The 7,213-nt window shown below is 40.2% G+C and overlaps 1 protein-coding gene across 4 annotated transcripts in view; it reads left to right on the top strand.

Annotated features, from left to right (window-relative positions):
- rhea (Talin_middle and talin-RS domain-containing protein rhea) overlaps positions 1-7,213 on the top strand; it is a 28,542-nt gene continuing 21,329 nt past the window's right edge. For 2 of the 4 annotated variants that reach the window (XM_043214021.2, XM_070280256.1), the window contains exon 1: positions 3,155-3,346. The gene's annotated coding sequence lies outside the window, so the exon portion shown is untranslated. Of the gene's footprint in view, positions 120-3,152; positions 3,347-7,213 lie in introns of those variants that run through there. The other 2 variants (XM_070280257.1, XM_070280258.1) reach the window with 2 other exon arrangements.

The raw sequence follows: 7,213 nt of genomic DNA, 5'->3' as shown, positions 1-7,213 counted from the left end.
CTTAGAGTGTTGGTAAACAAAGAAAGAAGTGTTACAAGTCCTACGTTTTTTTTAGTAAAGTGTTTTGTTTTATTTACTCATTTTTAATGCACTTTTAGTCAGTTTCGCTGTGTGATTTTGTAAGTAACTTAAAGTTTAATGCAAGCCCATTGCGAATCAATTGTAGGAGCAGCAAGGACAGCAGAAAAAAGCAGTAAACGCAGCAACTGCAAATTCAGCTGCGACCAACAAGAATTTCGTTGTTGTTTTTCTCGCTAGTGGGTGCTCCTCCGGGGTGTGGAGCACCCTCCCTCGGAAATAGCGCGCCCCGCAGGAAAAACTTGGGGTTTCCCCCAGGGCTTGCCATTTACGATGTTGTGGTCACGCGAATTCCGCCCCATTTCGAGTGGTCATTTTCCGCTGTAAAAAAAGCGCCTCACCTCCCAAAAGCAGAACGCAGAAGGGAACGCCCGCATTTGTTTGTATATATGTATATTTGTGTATATTTTGCCCACGTTTTATGCTAATTAAAGTGCAACCTGTTTTTTTTTTAGCCAGTCGGTATTCTGCTTCAATAATTGAATTAACAAGGGAGTCTCCACATGCGGCGCATTATCAGCCCAGCAGTCGGTTTGCTTCCAACTTATCGCTCTTGATTGAAAGCCAGAAAGCCAACAACTCAGCGGAGGGAGCACACACAGCGAGCGTATATGGCGTAGAATTCGAAGCACGATAAGATAACTACGACTTCTATACTCTGCCCTGCAGTTGGGGGAAGTCTTTGTCGTTGTTGTCGTCGGGATTCGCAAATTGCCTTCAATTTTCGAGTTAATTGTGGAGTTGCAACCCCGAAAGACTCGTGCTGGCTTCCCGCTGGTACGCGTAAAAAGATTTCCATTTTTTATCCCTCCGACCCTAGTCTGCCGGCTCAATTGGTACGATGAGTGTGTCAATAATTGGTCCTAATTGAAGTCAAAAGCCAGGCGTAACGCTTCATTTGTTGACGCACTTTTTAGTCAGCTAGATGACTATGATTGTCACTGGGAGATCTTCCTTCTATAGTGCTTACCATTTGTATGTAAAGTTGATGGTTATGTGCCAAGAATCTCATTAAATTAATTTACAAGTGAAAGTTGTTTAGGAAGTGGTTGTAGTTTGGGTCTGTGCATCATCCCTTATGGTTTTGTTTCTTAATTAAGCTGCAACTTCCATTCTTGGTTAACGATCTTAAGACCTTTTTCCAATTAGTCAACGTAGAATTCTTATTGTAAGTTTAAAAAACATTAGGTTTTCTAAATCGCCATAGGCCTTCGTCACAATTCTATGGCTAATAGCACTAACCATACAGCATATAGACAACCCATTTCATACAACGAAAATGGACGCGAAAATTTCTTGCTACAGGCCCCAGCAGGCCCCAGAGCGGATTTCTTACGCTCTCTTACGCTCATCGTTCGTTCATCTTACGCTCATTCTCGCATTAAATGTTTTCTGTTTCTCAGTCTCTAAACGGAGCGCGATGAAGAAGGTTGGCCTGCGCTTCGGTTGATCTTTGTATGTATGCGTGTCACACATTCACATACATGGGTGTATGTGTGCGTGCGATTTCGTTTCGAAGCCAGCGCACAAAATTTTGATTTTTCTTACTTTTAAGGCTTGCTACCCTAACAAAATTCGGGTATTCGTTATTTGATGAAATGACGAAAGAAATTATATTATTTTGTATATTATATTTTTTTATTATTTCAGCATACATTTTTAATTTATTTAGGAATAAGATTAAGTGTTAGTAGTAAAATGTTTTCTGTATATATATTTTTACGAATCATTAAAAATCAATATACTGAGAAAGTGTCAGAGTATATTTCGGTCGGAGTCACTTAAAGCGCCGTTTGCTTTTAAGTTTTTGTTGTTCTGCAAGAGGCTTGTGCATGCCTACTCTAACGATGGAATGATTTTTAGGGGAGGGTGAAGACGGGTGAAGAATTAAATTACTTTTTAAAGTTATTATATATAAGGAAATATATATAAGGAAATTATTAAATTAACGACAATAATTTAATTAAATCTCACAATAACCCAAAATATAATAACAAGTGCCTGAAAAATTGTAAACAAAAAAGGTAAACAAGTCCATCAGCTGTTTTCGTGTCTTCACCCTCCCCTAAAAATCATTCCATCGTTAGAGTAGGCATGCACAAGCCTCTTGCAGAACAACAAAAACTTAAAAGCAATCGGCGCTTTAAGTGACTCCGACCGAAATATACTCTGACACTTTCTCAGTATATTGATTTTTAATGATTCGTAAAAATATATATACAGAAAACATTTTACTACTAACACTTAATCTTATTCCTAAATAAATTAAAAATGTATGCTGAAATAATAAAAAAAAATAAAATAAAAAATAATATAATTTCTTTCGTCATTTCATCAAATAACGAATACCCGAATTTTGTTAGGGTAGCAAGCCTTAAAAGTAAGAAAAATCAAAATTTTGTGCGCTGGCTTCGAAACGAAATCGCACGCACACATACACCCATGTATGTGAATGTGTGACACGCATACATACAAAGATCAACCGAAGCGCAGGCCAACCTTCTTCATCGCGCTCCGTTTAGAGACTGAGAAACAGAAAACATTTATTGCGAGAATGAGCGTAAGATGAACGAACGATGAGCGTAAGAGAGCGTAAGAAATCCGCTCTGGGGCCTGCTGGGGCCTGTCGCAAGAAATTTTCGCGTCCATTTTCGTTGTATGAAATGGGTTGTCTATATGCTGTATGGTTAGTGCTAATAGCTTCCCAATGCCATTTTTCTTGGAACTGCCCAAGTGACTAAGCTACTTCCACTTCCACTTTGCCGCTTCCTCTTGATTTGTGGGTAAAAAAAAGAAAGACACCAGCGCCCATTGAGGTGATGATTAGTCATCAGGCAACCCACTGGCATGGGTCCATCACCTTGTGGCCCGGTTCCCTGTCCCTTCCTGCTCCTCCACCGTCTGCTGGCAGTCGGTTTTCTGGTACATTTTGTTTTGTTTACATTTTGAAGACTGCGATCACCGAAGAGAGCAGCAGCTGAGAGAACCACCAGGCTCTCTTCTTCTGCTCGGTCGCTCTCCGCTTGGTATCTCAACTGTTGCTCCCCGGCGGGGGCTCTTTGGGGCCCCATGGCTCAGTTGAGTTTCATCCGCCGTCGGTGCCAATTCGTTCGATTGTGCCGCGCCCGATACCGATACGCGTATATACATACATATCTATAGCATATATATAAAAAAAAAGAATCGTACATATAGATATCATCAGTCGTTCAAGTTCAACCAAATAATTTCAAAGAGTTCCCAGCTCAATTGTGAAAAATCCAAAAAGGTATATCAGCCAATCGGCCAAGTGCGAGTATTTGTGCGTGACATATGGTGTTATTTTTAAACGGTCAGCGCCAATATGTGCCGCCAATGATCGAATCAATTGTGTAACACCCATAGTTTCATCTGAAAGTACAGTGTGTGATCTGCGCCGGCGCAACCCCGAGGAAAACCCTTTTCCACGCACCGGAAAGGTTCCACCTAGCATCTGGAGATGGTTGTTTTTTTTCGGTTTTAGTTTTTTTAGTAACAACCAGAAAAATTACCTCATCGCTCTGCCAGCGTTCGGCGTCGACGTCTGATGTGTCTGCCCCTGACTTTATGCTTCCACACACACAGATATTTCATTCTATATTTCTTGTTTGAACAGAAAGCACAGTAATAAATGTTGATATATAGAAATAATAATAAAATCTACAAAGGGGGAGCAGTAAACCCCCATATTCCACCTAGTCTAGCTCTCAGATACAATTATTTTTTAGAAAAAAGGTTTTTAAAACCTGATTACTGTTTCTATTATTTATTCAAAACCTATAGAGATCATGACTATATTTTTTTCGGTGCCTAACAGCAGCTGGCTGCCTTCAGCGCCACCCACTCCACCCCCTTTAGCCCGCCTCCATAAATAAAAATTATCTTCAAGATACATACGCACGCTTAGATTTGTTTTGTATTTCTTACTAGATTTATTGTTTTTTATTTTTTTACCTTTTCCACTCTCTCTGTCTCTTGGCTTATCTCTCTTTCTCTCCCAAATTTTAATTTGCATTCGAATATGTATTTTTTTCGATTTTTTTTTGGGGTTTTGTCATAATTTCTCTGACTTTTGTGTGGTTTTCCTCACATTTTTTGTTGGATTGTTTGGCGAATTCCGCTGTCGCTCCATTTTGTGGGCGTATTTTTTATATTTTTTTGTGTTATTATATATCCATTATCTTGAAATGTCAATGCTCGTTTAAAGCCGTTTCTCGATTTCGGTCGCCCTCTCTCTTTTTTGACCTTATTAGCGTTTTTCGTTTAGTGTTTATTTTTTTGTTGGAATGCCTCAGCCACATAAACACGCTTCGGAAATATAAAGAAATCGAGATCCAAGCTCATTTTCACTCCATGCTGCTGTGTGGGCAGAGAATCGGCCCCACAACTACCAAATATACGAAATATCGGACGTAGACATGGACGTGTGGAAGCTTTGCATCCGCCAAGTGGTACACTTGACAAATGTTTTGGATATTAATTGGTTTTTTGGTTTGGTTTTGGTTACTTTATTCAAATATTAGAAATATTGATTCAAAAAACCTCCCAAATAAACCATCTTCTCACACAAATCCTCACTACATCCCCCAACTCTTTCATTTTTTAATACAGTTCTGTAATTAATTAAAACATATTTTTTTCTTATTGTGTGATATTTAGAGCTGCGTGTACACTCGTTTTCGAAACCCATTCATTGAGCCAACTGATTTGTAACTCGGTCACTGCTGGAACTGAACTGCCGCCTGCCAGTGGGCAGTGCACGTTGCCCATTTTGGGGCACGTTTCGATTGCCGCCGCCAGACAAGTGACTGCATTTTCTACACTGTATCTACAATATCTGCTTGGATTTTTTTTTTTTATTGCTTTGCATATTTTTATTATTTTTTCTGTTTTATTAATTGAGCTGTATTCATTAATTCGGCATTGCTCTGGGCGAAAGGGGAGACGGAGGGAGTGCAAAGGTCGTTCAATGGATACGCTGGCCATACAACTTTCGAAAGCGAGATTGATGTCCCGGGGATGTTATTGTAGTGAGGTTTAATTCGTATTTTGTAAATTTTGTAATTAATTGATTTTTTATTTGGCAAGCGTGAAATGAGAGTGTCAGTAGGGGGATGTCAGTGAAGACTTCTAGGGAAAGTTCATTAAAAACTTTCCCCAACTAAGTGCCACTTGACGACAAATGTTCAGTGCATGTTTCAAGCTCAATTAAATCAATTGCTAACCATATCAAAATTCAACAAAAAAAAATGTGTTAAAAAAAAAAAAAGAACAAAAGCAAAGCCGTAATAACAATTAAAAAATAAAAATAACAAGTGATGTGTGCGCTCTATTTTCTTAACGCCTCAGCATTTTCATTGGCTTCGTATTGCACTTGCTCGTAGATACATACATGCCTGCTGAAAGGCGTGTGTATATATATAGATACAGATACATTTTGATGGTAGGTCTCTCAAACTGCTGCCGCACACATGTTTCAGTTTCTGTTTCCAGCCAGCTAGCCCAACATTCAAAAATGCTAAATAAACAGAATCATTTTTATATGGAGCTCATTCTTCTAGATTCTATATTGAGTTCGATTGGGTCTTCTGTCTTCTGGTTCTGGTGTCCAGCCAGCCAGCCCCTCGTATTATGGAATAGTTTATTGTTTGGGAATGTTTCTTAATTACGCGGAACTCTCAAGTGGCGGAGGTGGAAAGCGAAAACCAGAACCGCACCATATCGGAATTTCAAGTATTTCCTCTGCCGATTTCGATTCGGGTTTGGGATTCGCATTCCCTTTTTTTTTCCACGCACACTCATCGTCGATATTGAATGGTTGAGTCATTAAGAATCCTCCTCGCCAGTCCCTTGTTTACTATTAATGCTGATAAAAAAAATATGCATTTCTAAAAATAAACACTCGTATTTGTTGTCTGCCTTCGGGCGTTATTGTCACCAAGTTTGTGAAGTTTGTGCGAAGATTTATGCAAAAATTAATTTCCATTATCCGACTACCGAACTCGGTTCGTTTTTATTTGTTTTGTTTATCTCTGGATGTGGAAGTGGGTTTGGCTCCCGATCGGGTTGTGTGGAATACGATTCGATTCCCAATCTCCCATTCCCCCGTCATGGGGGGTGTCGTAAATCCCTGCTTGATTACGTCAGTAATTCATTGGCGTTTTTCTGGTGGGCCTTAGCGGCCCAAACACGCATATGGGCACTTCATCAATCTGTCAGTCCGTCAGCGAGTCCATTGGATGCGGTCAATCGATATGTCAGCTTTGGCATTCCAGCTTTTGGATTGCAACGGGTTGTGGTTTGTCACTCTGCCGGATCCACACCCCAAATCAGTGGGGGGTACGGGCTTGTAACCCTTGAGATGTAACTGCCTTTAAAGCGGATGGAGGTTTGTTATGGATTTGAGATTATATTATTCCTAGGCTTTCCTAGAAATGTATCTGTATACCTAGTTCTTAAAAGATTAATTCAAGTGTAGGCCAACCCCAACCCTATACATTTTATGCATTCCATTCCCGATTTGATTATCTCTCCACGGAAAGTGTCTCCCCCTTTTCCGGAGACTGTCGTGTCGTGTCCAGTGGCAGTTATCGCTAGGCTTGGCCTTGCCTTGCAATTTATTTCCATTTCATCTGGGGCGGGGAAGCTCCACAAGGAAGGCTCTTTTTTAATCAATGAAACTGCTTTGTACGAGTGTGAAAAGAAAAAAACACTCTTTGGTTTGTGCCCCTCAAAGTCAACTCAGCTGCAGATTCCCCTCCATCAGAGAGATGCCCCTGACTGACTATATCTAAATATATATATAGATATGTATATATATTGTTTATATGCGAAAGTACCCCTGTCGCTTTTGGCACTCACTTGTGCGAAAATCCATTGGAGCCCGGCAGTCGGGAGCCTAATTTTTTGCCGACGACATCCAGTGGGTAGGGTTCCTCCCTCTTGAGTGGGCATGGGAATGGAACTTGGCATCCAATCATAAAATTGCTTGGCAATGTCTTTCGTATGTAGATGTGGCCAGAAAGGCATAAAGGAAGGAAGGAAGCAAAGGCAATTCTTGTTGGCAGGAAATGTGAAATTTCTAGGGGAGAATCGTACACATTGTCTATAAATACAT

The sequence above is a fragment of the Drosophila bipectinata genome, chromosome 3L (genome assembly GCF_030179905.1).
Source record: "Drosophila bipectinata strain 14024-0381.07 chromosome 3L, DbipHiC1v2, whole genome shotgun sequence".
In the NCBI taxonomy this organism is placed as follows: Eukaryota; Metazoa; Arthropoda; class Insecta; order Diptera; family Drosophilidae; genus Drosophila; species Drosophila bipectinata.
This window is presented reverse-complemented; position numbering and strand designations above follow the sequence as displayed.